At 37.8% G+C, this 20,220-nt stretch overlaps 1 protein-coding gene across 3 annotated transcripts in view; it reads right to left on the reverse strand.

Moving 5' to 3' along the window:
• Positions 1-17,956, reverse strand: part of dlgap4a (discs, large (Drosophila) homolog-associated protein 4a) — a 305,849-nt gene extending 287,893 nt beyond the window's left edge. For 2 of the 3 annotated variants that reach the window (XM_087307665.1, XM_087307667.1), the window contains exon 1: positions 1,596-1,937. The gene's annotated coding sequence lies outside the window, so the exon portion shown is untranslated. Of the gene's footprint in view, positions 1-1,595; positions 1,938-17,658 lie in introns of those variants that run through there. The other variant, XM_087307666.1, reaches the window with a different exon arrangement.
• Between the last annotated feature and the right edge of the window lie 2,264 nt (positions 17,957-20,220).

Raw genomic sequence — 20,220 nt, forward strand, 5'->3', positions numbered from 1 at the left:
CAAAGGTTGGGTTAAAAAGTGTCATTTAAGTTCAGTTGGGAAAAAAAACAATTGGATTTGTCCATATTTTACCCAACATTTGGTTAATAAAACCCTGAATTTTTTAAGAGAGTAATATTTTACTTTGATGCACTGACAACAAATGCCATCTAACCACTGACATCATATAACTGTGATGATTTCAGACAAACTACAAAGAAATACAGTGTTTAAAGCAAATATTCCGCTATATGAATGCTGGATTGTGACGTCAGACATGTGCACCAGCTGTCACGCATTTAAAGTCAATTAATGGAACAAGTTTGGCATGTAAACACAAGCAAAATCCTGAAAACAACAAGGTTTCTTAAAAAAAAAAACATATAACGCTCTCTAAAAAAATGCTGGGTTGCTTTGTTGCGTCAAATATGGACAAACCCAAAGGTTGGATTAAAAAGTGTCATATAAGTTCAATTGGGAAAAAAAAACAATTAGATTGGTCCATATTTGATCCAACATTTGATTAATACAAGCCAGCGTTGAGTAAGAGTGTAATAAACATCTACACATCTGCATTGTTGGTCTGACAACAAACAGCATCAAGCTAATTACACTAAAATCAAAGAGTTAACTGTGATGAATTCAGACAAACTACTAAGAACTACAGTGTTTAAGAAAATATCCTGCTATGAATGCTGGATTGTGACGTCAGACGTGCAGCAGCTGTCACACATTTAAAATCAATTAACAGAACAACTTTAGCATATAAACACAAGAGCAAACAGAATCACAAACAAAAATTAATAAAAGTATAGTGCACTCTGAACATTTTTAGGTTGCTTTGTTGGGTCAAATTTAGACAAACCCAAAGGTTGGGTTAAAAAGTGTCATTTAAGTTCAGTTGGAAAAAAAAACAATTGGATTTGTCCATATTTTACCCAACATTTGGTTAATAAAACCCTGAATTTTTTAAGAGAGTAATATTTTACTTTGATGCACTGACAACAAATGCCATCTAACCACTGACATCATATAACTGTGATGATTTCAGACAAACTGCAAAGAAATACAGTGTTTAAAGCAAATATTCCGCTATATGAATGCTGGATTGTGACGTCAGACATGTGCACCAGCTGTCACGCATTTAAAGTCAATTAATGGAACAAGTTTGGCATGTAAACACAAGCAAAATCATGAAAACAACAAGGTTTCTAAAAAAAATGAATGTATAACGCTCTCTAAAAAAAATGCTGGGTTGCTTTGTTGGGTCAAATATGGACAAACCCAACCATTGGGTTAAAAAGTGTAATTCAAATTCAATTAAACGCAAACACCAACCCAATGTCAGGTGCATATTTTGACCCAACGATGGGTTAAAACACCCCAGCGTTTTCTATAGAGTGTAAATAATTAAACTTTAACAGCGAGAGAAACAAACCAGACTGAATTGAGCTCCAGCTTTGGCCCCTGGCACACAGACAACTGCAAAATGCGTCAGACCCGATGCAGCAGAAATTTACATGCATGTTTGACAGCGGCGTTCTGCTCAGATGTGCGTGTGTCATTCATTTTTGGCGCACGCTTAGCATGTCAGCGTTGATGTCAGGTTCACTCACCGCACAGATCCGAGGCACCAAATATAAAACAATCCGCCTCTGTGTCCTCTCCGTCCTCGCTCGTTTCTCACGGAAGGGCCCCCGGTAAGACTCTCCGCCGTATACCTCCGGTAACACGGTACATCCTCTAGAGAAGAGCGGAGAGAATCCGCTATAGTGTCAATCCGCCGCCGCCGATACTGATAATGATGATGAGAAACCGCGAGCGCGCATCACATCACTGAATGAGGAAGACGGGTTTCCATGACGAGCGCGGGAGATGATGATGATGATGATGGTGGTGCTGATGCTGCGGGAGAGAAAGACGCGCGCGGATCCCACACCAACCACTGGATGAATGTTAAGAGCTTCAGTCCACCCCACACGGTAAACACGGGGGTGTTGCAATGACTGGACATCCCACAGGAACGGGGAAAAATAGCAATGAGGTCTCTTTAACGGCTCGATTGATTCTCCTAGACAGCAGGGAGATTAAACAAAAAGCAATCACAGCTACTCAGATTTTTTTTTTACTCCTAAAAAGATCTCCCCTAGAATATGTGGCCAATTTTACATTGCATTTGAAAGTCTGATAGGTATTTTTCTCAGAAATACAGGTATAAAAGCTGTCACAGGAGACGGTACCTTTTATAAAGCTTTATTTTTGTACTTGCATGTTAAATGATCAATATTGGTATCTTTAAGTTGTATATTAGTACCTAAAGGGTCCACATGAAATTGAAAGAGTGACAGCTTTGTTTATTTCTGAGAATGAACATGATGTTTCTCTCATAGTCCTTAAGAGATCACATTACACATTAGTATTAAATGGGAAAATTATTATTAGACTCAACATCTCAGTCTTGTATCCTAAAGAAATGAGATGAGGAATGCGACAGTATCAGCATCTATAAATTTAGTTTTACTCCTAAAATGATCTCGCGTGTGTCTCCTTTACAATTTCATATTGCATCTGAAAGTCTGATTAGTATTTCTCTCAGAAATACAGGTACAAAAGCTGTCAGAGGGACGATGCACTTTATAAAGGGTATATTTTTGTGCTTGCATGTTGAAGGAACATTGTTGGTATCTTTAAGTTGTATATTAGTACCTAAATTGTTCATAGGTACATAAAAAGTACAGAAATAGAAAGACATTAGGTTTATTTCTGAGAATGAACATGAGCTCAGAAGCTTCTTATTTCTTTTAAGAGATCTCATAACACATTAGTATTTATTGAGAAATTATTAATAGACTCATCCACATAATCTTTCCTAGAAAGCAATGAGATGAGAAATCAAACAGTCCCAGCTTTTCTGATTTTTTATTTTTTTTTTTTTTGACTCCTAAATTGATCCCCTGTGTGTGTCCTCTGTGTGGTCAATTTTACTTAACATCTGAAAGTCTGATTCATATTTCTCTCAGAAATACAGGTACAAAAGCTGTCAGAGGTACGATACACTTTATAAAGGGTATATTTTTGTACTTGCATGTTAAAGGAACATTGTTGGTACCTTTAAGTTGTATTAGTACCTAAATTGTTCATAGGTACATAAAAAGTACAGAAATAGAAAGACAGACAGCTTTATGTTTATTTCTAAGAATGAATATGAGCTCAGAGGTTTCTTATTTCTTTTAAGAGATCTCATTACACATTAGTATTTATTGAAAAATTATTAATAGTCTCATTCACATATCCTAGAAAGCAATGAGATGAGAAATCAAACAGTCCCAGCTTCTCTGAATTTATTTATTTTTCTATTTTTTTTTTTTTTGACTCCTAAAACGATCCCGTGTGTGTCCTTTACAATTTGTGGTCACATTCACTTTGCATTTGGAAGTCTGATTCATATTTCTCTCCTAAATAAAGCTACAAAAGCTGTCACTGGGATGATGCCCTTAATAAATGCTATATTTCTGTATTTACTTACATGTTAACAGATCCATAGTGGTACCTTTAAGATTTCTAAAGGGTCCATACTGTACCTTAAAGGTATTTAAAGTACACAAATTTAGCTTTTGAAAAGGTACCGCCTAGGGGTGACACTTTTGAATGAATATGAGCTCAGATGTTGTTTTAGAGAACACATCGCACCTTAGTATGTAATAGCAGAAGTATTTACGTGACTCGTCCACATCTCAGTCCTGTATCCTAGAAAGAAATTAGAAAGTCCCAGCTTCTCGGAAATATTTTTGGTCTCCTAAAAAGATCTACCGTGTGTGTGAGTTAACGGCGACGACAGGCTTTGAGACTGACGAAGAATGGTTACAGAAACCAGGTTAAACAAAAGCAAAAACCTAATAAAATAAACAAGCTGAAATTGTGGTGAAATCACGTGGCCACATTGGCTTTTTCAACGCAATCTTACGGCAATTCGTAACTTTTTGCTTTAGTCGCCAATTCGTATGAATTCATCAACCAATGACAGTTGGGTTTAGGGGTGGGGTTGGGTGCCACACCCCCTTTTTAAATTCGTACATTATCGTACAACTGAACTCGTACGAATTAGCCACTAAACTGACAAAACATAAAATACTTACGTTTCCTCGTGAGATCTGGCTGGATTTTCTTCTAGATTGCTTTTGAAAACACTATCAGTTGGGTTAAGAGGTCAGTCAGTTGGTCGGTCAGTCTACAGCAAGCTGGCTTGTTCGGCTAAAGCAGGGGTCTCAAACTCGCGGCCCGCGGGCCATTTGCGGCCCTCAGTGCAATATTTTGTGGCCCGCGCCGACCGCTGTACACTGACAGAATCAGCGGAGCGGGGAGAGAGAGCGCTCCCCGCTCCGCTGATTCTATCCGTACACAGCGGTCACTGGCATTCCCCGCCTGCCGTGTAAACAAAGGGGCAGGGATGCCGGTGACGTCACCGCGCACCCCGCCCCTTTGTTAGACGCTGTGACGGGCGGGAAGTCGCGCCGACCAGAACCAAGGTAAGCTGTTCCCGCCCCTGCCTGCCACTTAGCTACCTATCTGCAGCCTGCCACCTACCTAGCTACAGCCTGCATCTTATATTTATTATAGGTAGATACAGACTGGTACAGACTGATGTGACTGGAGTGGGGCGAAAACACCGCTCTTCAGTACGCGCGCATCCACTCTGCAGTGGGTGAGGGAATGGAAGTTTCGAGTGAGTTCCCCCAAGCCATACTGAGGGTCTCAACTGCTTCCGCTCTAAAGCCAAATGTGGTTCAGATTTGTGAGAAGAAGCGCTGTCAAGTCTCTGGCAGCAAGGAGTAGGCAAAAGATGCCATGTTCAGAAGAACTGTTCATAATCTTCACTCAATGTTCTATTAATGTTCAGGACACTTCATGTTCAGAAGAAATAATTAAAACTGTTAATAATGACATTTGAGTATTTTTTTTTTGTGAAATCCCTTATGCGGCCCAGCCTTACCCAGACTTTGCCTCCTGCGGCCCCCAGGTAAATTGAGTTTGAGACCCCTGGGCTAAAGTGTATATTATGCCCTCTGGTTGGATTTCCTCGAGAAGAGGACTCGCAAAAAAAATTTAATATCAAAAACCGTACACAGTGGCATCTGGTTGATTTACAAAAACAAAAACTGTGAGCAGATGTATGTTTTTTTCTTTACTATTTCGCTGTCCCCAGAAATGTAGATGTAGGTACTAATCCACAATGAGCCTAGGTTGTTTTTTTTTTTTACAGTCTACTCGTTCAACTTTTCAAACATTAATCGACAGTCTGTCATGATGATTTTATCAATCAGCCAATTATGCAAATGCCACATCATATAATATGCAAATGCACTCGATATGTTCGATCCTCAAAACACAGTTTGAAGTACACAAAAGCCCTCAGTGTGAAGTGGAAATAATGAAGATGTTCGTAATGTAAGCTGCAAATCATCCTGCTTACCCGTGTTCTCCTCATACAGAGTTTAAGGAGACAAATGTCCCAGAGCTCAGCGTTAAGAGCTGAAACAGACGTGTAGAAACTGACGAGCGACTGATTGGGATGCGCAGAGTCGCCGCTGTGGTTTAGCACTGAACTTAAGCATGGATTACTCTTATGTCAGCGAGAGCCCTTCATGTCCGCAGGCGCCCGTGTTTAATGCTTGAAGAGTGTTTCCAGAGACTCTCTATGTGAGGACGGCACGTGTAAATGCACACATGCATACAGGGACATCTGCCCAAGGACAAACGCATGCGTTATTAAGCAGTGCTACAGGCGTCTGCCGCCTTGAACCTGCTTTCTTTATTTGCAATGCAAGGAAATTTTCAAATGTTTTCAATAATATTTTTTCGTCTGGAGAAAGTCTTATTTGTTTAATTTCGGCTAGAATAAAAGCAGTTTTAATTTTTTAAACCCATTTTAAGGTCAATATTCTTAGCCCTCTTAAACAATATTTGTTTAATCGACTACAAAACAAACCATCATTATACAATGACCTGCCTAATTACCCTAACTTTACCCTAATTAAACTAGTTAAGCCTTTAAATGTCACTTTAAGCTGAATACTAGTGTCTTGAAAAATATCTAGTCAAATATTATGTGCTGTCATCATGGCAAAGATAAAAGAAATCAGTTATTAGAAATGAGATATTAAAACTATTATGATTAGAAAAGTGTGGGGAAAAAATCCATTAAACAGTTGTGGGTGAAAGAGTGTGCGGGTTTAGTTCAAGGCAGTTGAAATATATTTAGATATTGAAGAAATGGATTCCAGATGTTGGTACAGATGGACATACTGTATGTTTATGTGTCAATTTAGTTTTTTCCAATGTAATATGTGTTATATCTGGTAACACATTAATATAGTGGTCCATTAGTTAATGATCTTACAAACATGAACAAACTGCATTTATTACAGCATTTATTCAACGTTGTTACCATCAGGTAATATTATACGAGTTAAATAACGTTATCGCATAATTCATACAAATACGCTTCATTAAACATACATAAACATCACTTAAGTATGGCAAACTATTTAAACATTTTAATTTATAACCTGTACTAGTATCTGTTTTCATGTTACTAGTACTTAGTACTTTTTAGATACTAGTGTATTTTCCATTAAGGTCTCGTACTTATTCATTAGATACTAGTGAATCTCTGAACGCACAACACGTCCAACCTTGAGGCGGATGGGCTACAGCAGCAGGAGATCACACCGGGTGCCGCTCCTGCCAGCTAAGAACAGGAAACGGAGGCTACAATTCACACAGGCTCACCAAAACTGGACATTAGAAGATTGGAGAAACGTTGCCTGGTATAATGAGTCTCTTTCTGCTCCAACATTCAGATGGTCGGGTCAGAATTTGGCATCAACAACATGAAAGCATGGATCCATCCTGCCTTGTTTCAATGGTTCAGGCTGTTGGTGGTGGTGTAATGGAGTGGGGGAGATTTTCTTGGCACACTTTGGACCCATTAGTACCAATTGAGGATTGTGTCAACAAACTGGTTTCTTGAACATGACAATGAGTTCACTGTACTCAAATGGCCTCCACAGTCACCAGAGTTCAATCCAATAGAGCACCTTTGAGATGTGGTGGCACGGGAGATTGGCATCATGGATGTGCAGCTGTCAATCTGCAGCAACTGTGTGATGCTATCAGGTCAATATGGAGCAAAATCTCTGAGGAATATTTACAGTATCTTGTTGAATCCACGCCACGAAGGATTAACGCAGTCCTCAAGGCAAAAGGGGGTCCAACCCGGTACTAGTAAGGTGTACCTAATAAAGTGGCCAGTAAGCGCATAATAACTCCGACTGTTAAAAGTTATTAGTAACTAGTAAAGTTATGGTAACTAACAACCTTCACTTCTCTGAATATGATGGTAATGCAATAATGTGCACCTTTTGTAAAGCTGCTTAGAAGCAATAATTATTTTAAAACGTGCTCTACGAATAAACTTGAATGAATTCATGGTGCATTAACTAATGTTTAACAGCACAACTTTGGATTTTAATAACGCATTAGTAAATGTTAAACTATGATTAATGAATGCCTTACAAGGTTTTTGATGCTTAGTAAATGCATGAACTAATGCACCGTTACTCTAAAGTGTTACCATATCGTCACCTTAGAACAGGCATGACCAACCCTGTTCCTGGCGATGGACCTTCCTGCAGATTTCAGTTGCCACCCATATCAAACACACCTGCCTGTAATTATCAAGTGCTCCTTCCAGGTCCTAATTAACTGGTTCAGGTGTTTTTGATCAGGGTTGGAGCTGAACTTTGCAGGAAGGTCGATCTCCAGGAACAGGGTTAAGCAGCACTGCCTTAGAATTATAAGGTTCTATCTGACATTTTTGTCAAAATTGAGATTTACGTTGCTTTCACACCTGTGAATTGATTCAGTTGTTCCGAAACAGAGATTACAATTGTTACATTGTTGCTCTTTGCTCTTGGAGCGGTTCGCTTTCACACTGCAAAGTTTCTAATCGGACCTAAAGAGCTAAAACAAGTCACGTGTGAGTAAACTCTCCTCACATTGGTCAGAGTGTCAGGGTTTATTTTGCAGCATCCTGCTCAGCTGTCAGGAGAGGTGGTGGTTTGGTGGTCATTGACAGGGTGCGCGCACGCGACGCGTCTGAGGAGAGACGCGGCGACGATGCCTATTTGAGGACTGGGAGGGAGACGCGAGATTTCCGGGAGATCATCACTCGTATGCGGGCATCCGGAGACTCTCGAAACTTCCGGCCCTACTCATAATTCTCTCTTCATATAGCCGTATGCCTATTACATATCCATAAAACACTGTGATATAACCGTGCTCGGATCGGATCGCTTTCTCACTGCAATAAAACCGCTCCAGGGTTTGTTTCAATCGAGCCGAGACCACCTCATTCAAGCGATCTCAGAGAGATTACTTTGGCGCTGAAAAGAGCGCGATTACCCTGTTCACATATGCCAAACAAACCGCGCTAACTGGGCAATCGAGATACGTTCCGAAACAAAAGCAGTCATTTAGCAGACGCTTTTATCCAAAGCAACTTACAAATGAGGACAAGGAAGCAATTTACACAACCAAGAGCAACAATGAATAAGTGCTGTAGGCAAGTTTCAGGTGTGTAAAGTGTAAGAAGCAAAACATTAGTTTTTTTTTTTTTTTTTTTTTTTTTTTTGTAGTACAGTTAGCGGTGGAACCAGAGAGGCAATTGCAGATTAGGAAGTGAAGTGGAGACTAAATAGTTGTGTTTTTAGTCGTTTCTTGAAGACAGCGAGTGACTCTGCCGTTCTGATGCAGTTAGGGAGTTCATTCCACCAACTGGGCTGAATGCGAGAGTTTGGGAAAGTGATTTCTTCCCTCTTTGGGATGGAACCACAAGGCGATGTTCATTCACAGAACGCAAGTTTCTGGAGGGCACATAGATCTGCAGAAGCGAGAGCAGATAAGAAGGAGCAAAGCCAGAGGTCGCTTTGTAAGCAAACATCAGAGCTTTGAATTTGATGCGAGCATGGCAGAATTTGATGGCAGCCAGTGAAAACGGGTGAGCAGCGGAGTGACATGTGCTCTTTTAGGTTCATTAAAGACCACTCACGCTGCTGCGTTCTGAAGCAGATGAAGAGGTTTGATAGAGTTAGCTGGTCTCCCGGCTAGTAGAGAGTTGCAGTAATCCAGTTTGGAGAGAACAAGAGCTTGAACAAGGAGTTGAGCTGCATGTTCAGATAAGAAGGGTCGGATCTTTCTGATGTTATAGAGTGCCAATCCGCAAGATCAAGCAGTTCTAGAGATGTGGTCAGAGAAGTTTAGTTGGTCATCAATCGTTACTCCAAGGCTTTTCACCATTTTGGATGCAGTAATGGTTGCCCCATCCATCTGGATTTAAAAGTTATGGTTTAGAGTCGGGTTGGCAGAAACTACAAGCATTTCCGTTTTCGTGAGGTTAAACTGAAGATGATGATCTCACATCCAGTGTGAAATGTCTGACAAGCATTAGTCACATATTCTTATTAAATGTAAATTTATTTACATTATGGGATGGTTTATTATAGCTTGTTCACATTTTAAGACTTTTTATTTAAAAAACAAGTGTTACGCACATGCTGTTGCTATGGAATGCAAAAACTTTGAAGCTTAATATCTCAAAATCATTCAGAACGCAGATAGAAACTTATAATTGTAAGGTGACGATATATTCTAGGCAATTAGTTTAGTGGTTAATAATAATGCAATCTTTAGTTTTCAGTTTATTAAAATGGTTCCCTCTGCGATAGCTTGACCCTGCTTTCTTAAGGATGAACTCTGGTTTTGCTCCCTGATGACTGGAAAGGACGTCATGTTTCTGCTGTCGCTGTTATAATCGGCGCTGCAGGGAGTGAGCAGAAGGTACACACACACACACACACACACACACACACACACACACACACACACAGATGTAGATGTTTCCCGCTTGCACATCAAATGCTCATCTACACCTAAAGGGCAAGTGAAAGGCAAGAGCGTTAGTAAATAACCCACGTCATGAGTTTTGAATGATGAAACAGGTTGAAGGTCACATCAGATAAACACTAAACTCAATCACTATTCGCTCACCTTCACTTTATTAAACAAGAATTCAGATGAAAACAACTGTGATATGAATGAATTAACTAGAAGCTACTATTTAATTGAAGTATAATTGTATAGCACTTTTCTCATTAATTATTGTTTCAAAGCAGCTTTACAGAACGTGCACATTATTGCATTACGATCAAATTCAGAGAAGTTAAGATTATTAGTTATCATAACATTATTAGTTACTAATAACAGTAATTAACTACACTGTTAACAATTTCCTTTAGAATCTAGAGTAACATATTGGCAGCAGTTCGCCAGTAACTTACTGTAAATCAGTTACAGCAAGAACACTGTATTCACCTTTACAGCTCCATTTGTCTTGCTGTGTATATATTTATCTATGAATATATTTACTGTAAAACATACCGCAATTTCCACAAAGGTCGCTGGTTCGAGCCTCAGCTGGGTCAGTTGGCATTTCTGTCTGGAATTTGCATGTTCTCCTCATGTTTGTATGGATGTTTCCCAGTACTGGGTTGCAGCTGGAAGGGCATCCGTTGTGTAAATCATATGCTGGATAAGTTGGTGGTTCATTCCACTGTGGCAGCATCAGATTAATAAAGAGACTATAAGCCGAAAAGAAAACGAATGAATGAAATTCAGCTTCTATAAATTTGCAACAATTTGAAAGGAACCTTTTTTTGTGTACTTTGTGAGGACACTAACACTTTGTGTATTATACAAATGTCAGTGTACTGTAGTAAATTACAGCTAAAGCTATTATATAAAAACATAGTTAACCTCCATTTATATAGTAGACAATGTATGTGTGTGTATGTTCAATGAAATGTTTTTGTGTATTAGGTGTATGTGTTGTCCTCGAAGTCTTAGCCTACTACCGTACTATAGTGACCTTACTAGATTGTAAACTCTTAAATTAAAAGCATTTAGTTAATAATGTGTTAAATAGCATCAAACACATTTACCTGTTTTAAAAAAAGCACATTTAATTTCTTTTATTAGAGATTACTACACTGTAAAACACAACAGTCATCTTTATCATATGAAATGAGTGTCGTTAAAATTTACTGAAATCTACTCATTTTAAAGAGTTTTGAACTCCGTGTTGAAGGTGATGAGTTCATTAAATACCTTATTACTTTAACTTAAATTGATCGAGTTCACAGTGCTCATATATATTAGTTTTTTTTTAACTCAAATGGTTTGAAGCAATCGTTTTCCTCAAATGGTTTGAGTTGCCTTAACTTATTGGGTTTACAGTACTCAGCAGGTTTGAGTTCTCTTCTTTTATTGGGTTTACTGTGCTCAAACTGCTTCGTTTACTCAAATGGATTAAGTTCACAGTACTCATTAGGATTAGTTTATGAACTTAAATGATTTGTTGCAATCAGTTTCCACAAATTGAGTTAGCTTAAGTTTTTGGGTTTTAGAAGGTAATAAATTCCTCTATGAATAAAGCGAAGCATTTTGCATAAAATAACAGTAAAGGTTGAATAATACCTTATTCTCAGTCATAAGAATAATAGAATAACTTGTTATTTTGACTAATTTTTTTTTGATGACCAAAAAAAACGCTCTAAATGACATTAAGTTTATTTGAAATTTGGAAGAAAATGTTTACAATATTTACAGACTAGTTCTATAACTATATTCTAATTATAACTATTAAGACTAAATTATTTGTCCTTCTGTGAAATTGAAGTTAAGTTATTAACCATGTGATGTTTAACAGAGCAATCAATTTATTTTTACAGCATTTCTTATTATATTATCATCTGGAGAAAGTCTTATTTCTTTTCTCAGTGCCAGTTTTTAAATGACTAATTATTTTTTTGAGATCAATATTACTGCATACGGCTGTTAAGTGTTATTTTTTACATTTCTGATTAATTTTTGATTGGCTGCAGAACAAGCTATCTTCAAACTGGTGCAAATTCTAGCATCTTTGCAAAATGACTAATTGAGCAGGGAAGTCAATCTCCCGGTCTGCGCTGTTTACAGCTCTCCTCGGCCCACAATTGAGGTGAAAAATATGACAAGATTCGGCCCTCCAAAACACATATTTTTAAATCACTATCACTAGCTTTGTTTCCATAAAACAAAATGCAAATTAACTTTAGTCGCAAAACTGGAATATCGCCTAAAAGATGCGTGACTAAAGCAGCGTTTCCATCCAAATCGTCAAAGAGAACAAAATCGTAACTTCTTGATTAACTGACGCCAAATATCAACAGTAAAAACAGAATTTATTGAGGTAGAAGAATCGTTTCTTTATTTAATAAACGAACTTCACCTCAGATGACAATGCCGATACGCAATGAACGCACAATGGCATTTGAAGACAAGAGACGTGGAGTGCAGACGCTCCTAATTCTGCAGGTCATTAATGACATAATAATTATAATTATATATTAGTAATGCTGAGATGGTTAAGGTGCTTTAGACTGACCAAAACAACATTTGAGATGTTTTACAGTGTGCTCAGCCTGCTGGATTATCCATTCACACATATTTTTTATCATCACATGATCGCTTACAATAAAATCACATGACCTCTTTCATGCACATGATGGAATTTGTTCAGTGAAAGTGTTTGCATAGTAGTTTATGTGCATCTTTTCTTATCGAATAAAAGTTTATCCTACTTAGTTATGCGCATATGTTTTTTACACACATTTTCGTAGTTTATGCATTCCTATCAACTGGCTTTTCATGCACATATCCAAAATGTGCAAAAAATAGGTGGATAGAAACGTAGTTACTGTTGTGCAGTCACATATAGACACTTTTGGTTTTGAGTGATAGGATCCACTAAGTGTGCATGCACATAAAAAAAGCATTGCATGCAGCTCACCTTGCATGAAGTCCTTGGCTGTTTCTCAATATGTGTTCTTGTCTGTACTTGCGTTCTTGTGTCCTCGTGAAACATCATCAACCGTCGCCAAAGTACTGTTCCAATTCAAAGTTCACATCTTTCCAAGTACACATGAAATTCCCGGATGTGTACTTCCTCTGGCCTTTGGCCAAGGATGCATCGAGAGGTGACTTGTGCGAACTTGCGAAGCTCAGGTATCCCAGAATGCATTGCAGCGTAACCAGCAAGCGCTAATGGCGGAGGAGGAAACCCGCACGGTTTTAAAAATGCTCCTTTACTGTGTCACAAAATAAAGTTTTAAGAGTTTTTAAGAGCAGTTTATTCACAAAGATAGCGCTTCTTTAACCATGTGGCTCAGCTTATGCGGACTCCGTCTCCCAGCCTGCCAGCGGGAGCTCCGTCATCAGCTCCCCCCCCCCAGAGCAGCTTTACTTCGGCCAGGCCATCTCGAACGTACCGCTGGATCTCATCTCTCCATTGTAGTTAAAACAGGATATTTAATACATCTTGGGAATATCTATTGGACAGTTTTTGGTCTTATAAATCTATTATTTGTTCTCAGGTGTATTATTTTGGCATTGTTATTTTTGTTACCTTTTATAATAGTCTTTATGTTACTGTGTTGTACACTGTTTGTCTTTGTTTACCAAATTGTTTGACGTAATCTTTATTTCTTATCTTGTATGTCTTTATTTCTTATTGTGTGTATAATTACCATTGGAGTTTAATAAATCTGATAATCAAAGACACGTGTCTGTGTATAATAACTCATTTTTATGAATATATGTGTACATTTTCTTAAATCAAAAATGTAGATTTATAATATTAATATAATAATAATTAAATCATGTTATTTTTAATGTACAGTGAAACTGATGAATCCATGGTGAGGTAAGTGACGTTATAAAGTACACTGCTGTTCCATTTGAAGAAGTACCCGACTTGTATCCTCGCGTCCTCGGGAGTTCGTTCTTCCAAGTCTGAACTTCCAAGGACGCAAGTCCGAACTTTGCATACTTGGTATTGAGAAACAGCCCTTGCCTCCACTGGTGAGGTAATGCTTGAAATATAAACATCATGTCTGATGTCATAGAAGCATCAATTTTGTCACATTTCCACTTTTCCTTGAGCTTGAATGTTAAAATGGCTCACCTATGAATTGTCAGACACTGAAATCGCCCCCCGCCATTTTGAGATTGAGACCCCTGTCATAGAGAAATTAGATTTGTTTCAACACTTTCAACACGTTGAATCATTTCTAATATATTGACAAGGTGGCTCAGTGGTTAGCACAGCAAAAAGGTCATTGATTCGAGTCCTGGGTCAGTTGGCATTTCTGTGTGGAGTTTGCATGTTCTCCCCATGTTAGTGTGGGTTTCCTCCGGGTGCTCTGGTTTCCCCACAGTCCAAACACATGTGGTATAGGGGAATTTAATAAACTATATTGGCCCTAGTGTGAGTGAATGAGTGTGTATGGGTGCTTCCCAGTATTAGGTTGCAGCTGCAAGGGCATCCGCTGTGTAAAACATATTCCAGAATATGGCGTTTCATTCCACTGTGGCGACCCCTGATGAATAAAGGAACTAAGCCAAAGAAAAATGAATGAATCATTTGAAGACAGTAAAATCGTGCTGATATTGGTAGAGAGCAGATGCTGCTTATCGCTTCAAATCTATAGTACAAGTTGCACAAACCGGCGACTTTCAGCTTTCAAACTTTAAAAGTAGTTCAAATGATCTAGATTATAGATCTAGATGTTATTTAGGCCAACATCAAAAAGGCTGAAACTCGAATTCGACACAGATCTGAGCTCAAACCAGCAGGGACAAACACTGAGCTGCTGCTCCGCCATATGCCGGATTCTCTCAATCATCTGATGCACACGGAGAAAACTTTACAGCACACACACACACACACACACACACACACACACACACCTGTAAACCCACACAATTCTGAGAGGAAAAAAATCACATCTTTAATACACGGGCCTAAAATCAACACACCTTCATTGGGAACACATTTCACTTTAGATTTCTGTGAAACCTCAAGAATGAATATTAAAGGGGTGGTCCACTATGATATCATATTTTAAACTTTAGTTGATGTGTAATGTAGCTGTGCAAACATAAACAACATCTTTGAATGTAAAAAGCTCAAAGTTTAATGCAAATGGAGACCTTGGGAGACCTTAGCTTAGCAAAGCCTACAATGAACGAATTTTTGGGACTACAAAAAAATACTTCCGCCCCCTGTGAGATCACAAACGTACTTTTGTTGCGCACACACACTGCGCAGCTAAGTGGCCGTGGCCAGAGGCGCTGTAACGTTACAGCAGAGAGAGCTGAAATGCTGTTCAAACGCTGCTGTTTCCACAGAGCTTCTCTGTTTCTGTATTCGGGCTTCCAAAGGACATGACACAAAGACGGAATAAATAAGCTTTAGTAGTTGAATTATTGTTAGAAAATGGCTAATGCATATGAATTCATATGAAAGGTTGCACCCCTAGCACTTTCCCTAATTGGTGGGTGTGCAGATTTTGGTAAAATGTATGCATGGGATTCTGCAAATTAATATGAATTAGCCTCTTAGTCAAAAGGTTTTGAATTGCTATGGGATTGCATTGGTATTTTACATTTCGCAAAAATTTATGCTGATAAATGCATTTCCAATGAGTCTGGGTTGGCTTATAAAAACTTAAATAAATAAAAAAAAAATTCAAGCATGTCACGGTTGTGTCTCTGTATACAGGCATCAACCTCATTAATTAAAACGTGACCTCAGGTGGACCCTCAGTTAGGGTGGATTAGTGCGATTAGATCGATTAGTTAAGGTAGATTAGTATTAAATCATTTTGGAGGTAATTCTGATGTCTGAGATCAGATTTCACCATTCTTGCTGATTGAAAATGTGTTACACAACATTCACAAAATATTGGTTTAGAGAATTAAGCCCTGATATTATTCAGAAATGCATTATTGTTTCAAACAATCATGTCTTTTATAGCTGTTAGTCTGGACACTGGAGGACAGAAGTATTAAAAGTGCTTGAGAAATCTGTATTTTAAGATTTTTTTTCCCCAATTAAAATACACTAGAACTGATCTTTTGTAATCAAAAAAATCAAAAAAACAATATCCAGTATTTTTAGTTTGTTTAAACGTGTCCAAATCAATTTAGAGAACCTGGATATAAAACAAGTGTTGATTTTGGAGGATATATTACACCTGGGGCATGTTTCAGAAAGAAGGTCAAGTCAAAACTCTAAATATATTAACACTAAACTAAGGGGAAACTCTGGGTTTCTGATTCAGAATGAGAGATATGTCAAACCTGGAAAAAAAATTGGGTAAGTCAAGCCCATAACCTTTGATTTTGATTGGTTTGACACCAATTCTGAAACAATACAGTGTTTCCCTCAATTCAGGGTTAATCTATTTGGAGTTTATACAGTAGTTCCGAGTTCACAGTACTCAAATGGCCTCCACAATCACCAGACCTCAATCCAATAGAGCACCTTTGGGATGTGGTGGAACTGGAGATTCACATCATGGATGTGCAGCCGACAAATCTGCCATGACTGCGTGATGCTATCATGTCAATATGTAGCAAATCTCTGAGGAACATTTCCAGTACCTTGTTGAATCTGCAACAAAGGATTTCAGCAGTTCTGAAGGCAAAAGGGGTCCAAACTGCTACTAGTAAAGTGTACCTAATAAAGTGTCTAGAGGGTGTATGTAGTTAGATTAATGCTTCGCTATGTTAGTTATGTATAGGTGTAAAATAGCTCTTATGCTCTTATGTTTATGATTGTTTATTTATTTAGCATGGTAGTTCTGCGAGACATGACATTTTGTTCCACTTTATGAAAGGAAATGACAATAAAGCTCAGCTTACCTACAGCGCACTTTAACTTAAAACACTTTCTCATGCATTTTGTAGTTGTTTGGTTGAATATTTTAAACAACAGTCCATAAACAAAACCAATGCTTGAGGAATTGTAGTCATTGTTTGTTTTGTACTCAGTTAAACCCTTGTTGGCTCTGAAGTTTATTAGTCATGTAGTGTCTGTTAAGTTACTATGAAATTATCATGTCCTTCTCAACTGCCACTGATCCATAAAAGCTTCACACACTTACTTTTCAAAGCAAAACAACAACAACAAAAACCAACATACAAACAATCTACTATAAGAGAATATAAGAATGACAATGAAACAACAACAAAATGCAACAGAAGACAACAAAAGTCTCTGCACAAGACTTTTGGCCAGCGGAGAAATTAAAATGGTTGTGCCGAACTGAGTCTGGTTCTCTCAAGGTTTTTTGTCTTCACTCTCCTATTGGTGAAGTTTTTTTTCCCTCTTCGCTGTCGCCACTGGCTTGCATGGTTCAGGATCTAAAAAGCTGGACTCTCAATAATGACTTCAAACCACACTGAACTGAGCTAAACTGAACTGAACTTAAACACTAAAAACTGAACTACCCTGATCCAGTTACTATGACCATTTATGTGAAGCTGCTTTGACACAATCTACACTGTAAAAGCGCTATACAAATAAAGCTGAACTGAATTGAATTGAAACCCAACAATGCACCAAATCAAACAAAGTTCAGTCCATAAAGATAAAAACAAGCTCACACTGTCCAAGTCCAATAATCCAAAACGTTGAAGTAAAAAAAGAAAGAGAGAAAAAAAAAAATGAAATCTCACCCACAGTGTCTTCTCTGCCATAGTGTTTGTAATACAGAATCTCAATGTAGATCAACAGGTAATCCAGTCGAGATTCCAGTCAGAAGATTCAAATAATCCACTGGAAACAGGTTCTGAGATGGGTAATCCTTTAGTAATTGCGCATAGAAAGCATTCAGGACATCATAAATAACTCCAACAGTTTGCAAATCATCATTTGAGAAGACCCGAGCCTCCTATAGGCCCCAAACGCATTCAAAAATGGCTGCCAGGTGGTCTTCCTTCTTCTTCTTCTTCTTCTTTCTGTTTTATGGCGACTAACCCATTAAAAAGCATTATCGCCACCTACTGTACAGAATCTTACTCCGATGATGGGTCTGAATATTAGAAAGGGCAACAGAAAGAAACGAGGAGGGAGGGAAAGGGACAAAAAAAAAAAATAAATAAATTAAAAAAAAAAAAAAAAAAAAAAAAAAAACTTGGATGTTTCATATTCTCCAATCTTTGCATCTAGACCACATACTCATGTCAGCGCTGCGTGTTCAGCTCCTCTAACATAAAGGGCCTTCATGACAATGATTGAGTATACTCTCACCCATAAATATTAGACTATAATCTATAACCTAAACCCGAATGCTCGATATACCTAATAAACGCTCTATATACTTGCCAATCTATTATACCTTTTCCTAGAATAATTTTATATATTGTTTTATCTTCCCCACACTGACTGAAAAACATATCGCGATGTTTATTATACTTGCTACATATAAATAATGCATGATCTACATTTTCAGTTACACCACATACATCACATTTCCCATCCTCATGTAAACCCATTAACGCAAGTGTTGCATTTAACCCTGTGTGTCCCAATCTTAATCTTGATAACCACACCTCTTCCTTCCTATTTCTTCCTTGATTTAGTGTTGTCCCTACTGTCTGTATAATACTATAGTGCCATCTTCCAGTATTAGGTGGTCTTCCTATGAGCTTCTTCTTCTTATGAGTTTTATTGGCGGTTAGCATGCAACTTTTAGGTGCATTACCGCCACCTGCTGGTTAGGAGTGTGGGCCATGATCGCACTTTCTATAGGGTATATGCTGAGCTAGTGCTGTTTCCATGCTGATAAACTTCCGGTTACCTGTTATTGTTAGTTTTTTTTTTTCCATTTTATATGGATCCTTTTACAGCATCGATGTTGTAATGTAGTTAAAATACAATCAGTTAAATAGACTCTGGCATTCATTTAGTTGTTCAAGCGCAAAACGAGACAAAAAGCCGTTTACTCGCACGCGCCCGTCAGAATCGGCAGGCTAGCGCAGAAGCTCCATTGAATATACTGGGGTAAAATAAATGCTCATATTTTAAAAATATGGCGGGGGAAAATGTAATTTAATGCAGTGCTTCTTGTACAATCTGAGACAAACTTTATAACGGATATCACTCAGCCAGTGGAAATCGCTGACTTTTAAAGAAAACTGACCTTAAATGCGCCGATTTTGCAATGGCAAACAGTTCACCGGAAGCACTTAACCCAGGTTACTGGCAAATTAAAAGTCCTATTAGCATGCTTCGGCATATACCCTATTCATCTTTAGAAAAGTAAAAAAAAAATAACAATTATAATAATTCCTAGACCACTTATACCTTTATTCTTTTATCTAATTTAGACATTTTTGTTTAAAAAAAAGTATTAAAATTGTATACAGTCCTCATCTGACTTGTTTTTTTTTTTTTTTTTAGCATTTTAACCAAATTTAAATTTGTATTGATTCTTTTCAAATTTAAAATATACCCTTTCCTTTCCCTATTGTACTTTGGACACTTCATAATATCATGCTCCACGGTTTCTTCTTGCCCACAAAATTCATTTTGTACAATATACTGTTGAGTCCTGTATGTCCAAATCTAATTCTTAACATTATGCTCCCTTCCCTCCTACTTCTACTTGTTATTCTTCCTTTATCCACATTTCTTTGAATATTAAACAGCCACCTCCCATTTTTCCATCCTCCCATTGATCGCTTGATTAAAACCTTCATCTCACTTTTACTATCTTCCTATGAGCTATCATAGGTGCTACCATAATAAAAGTCCTTTCACCTTGCATTCAAATGAAACAAATTCATTAATTCAACACAAAGCTTTCAGAAAGAAAAAAAATACTCTTTAAACGGCTGGATGCAGACCACACTGTTGCACTAATATTAATATTTTATTGCAAGATGCCAAGCAGTCAAAACAGCAGAATGCTTAATTAAACTTAAATAAATATTAATATATTAACGGGCAAGATGATTGGTCCCAGGATGAACATGTGTTAATAGTTTAAGGGGTTGTTGGAATGTTGTTATTGACCAATCAGAATCAAGTATTTTAGAGTTATTTCGCAGCTACAACAGTTAAAAATCACATCAAAACACAACAGAAGGCTTTGGATGAGATGTGTAAGAAACTAGTGCAACACACAGAAGCAGATTGAGGACAAAAACCTGACAAATGCCTGAAATACAACATCTGAACAGAGACTAGAATAACTGAATCTGACCTGGTGAATTGTTGAAATATAATGCATACCT

The sequence above is a fragment of the Danio rerio genome, chromosome 23 (assembly GCF_052040795.2).
Source record: "Danio rerio strain M-AB ecotype USA chromosome 23, GRCz13ab, whole genome shotgun sequence".
Classification (NCBI taxonomy): Eukaryota; Metazoa; Chordata; class Actinopteri; order Cypriniformes; family Danionidae; genus Danio; species Danio rerio.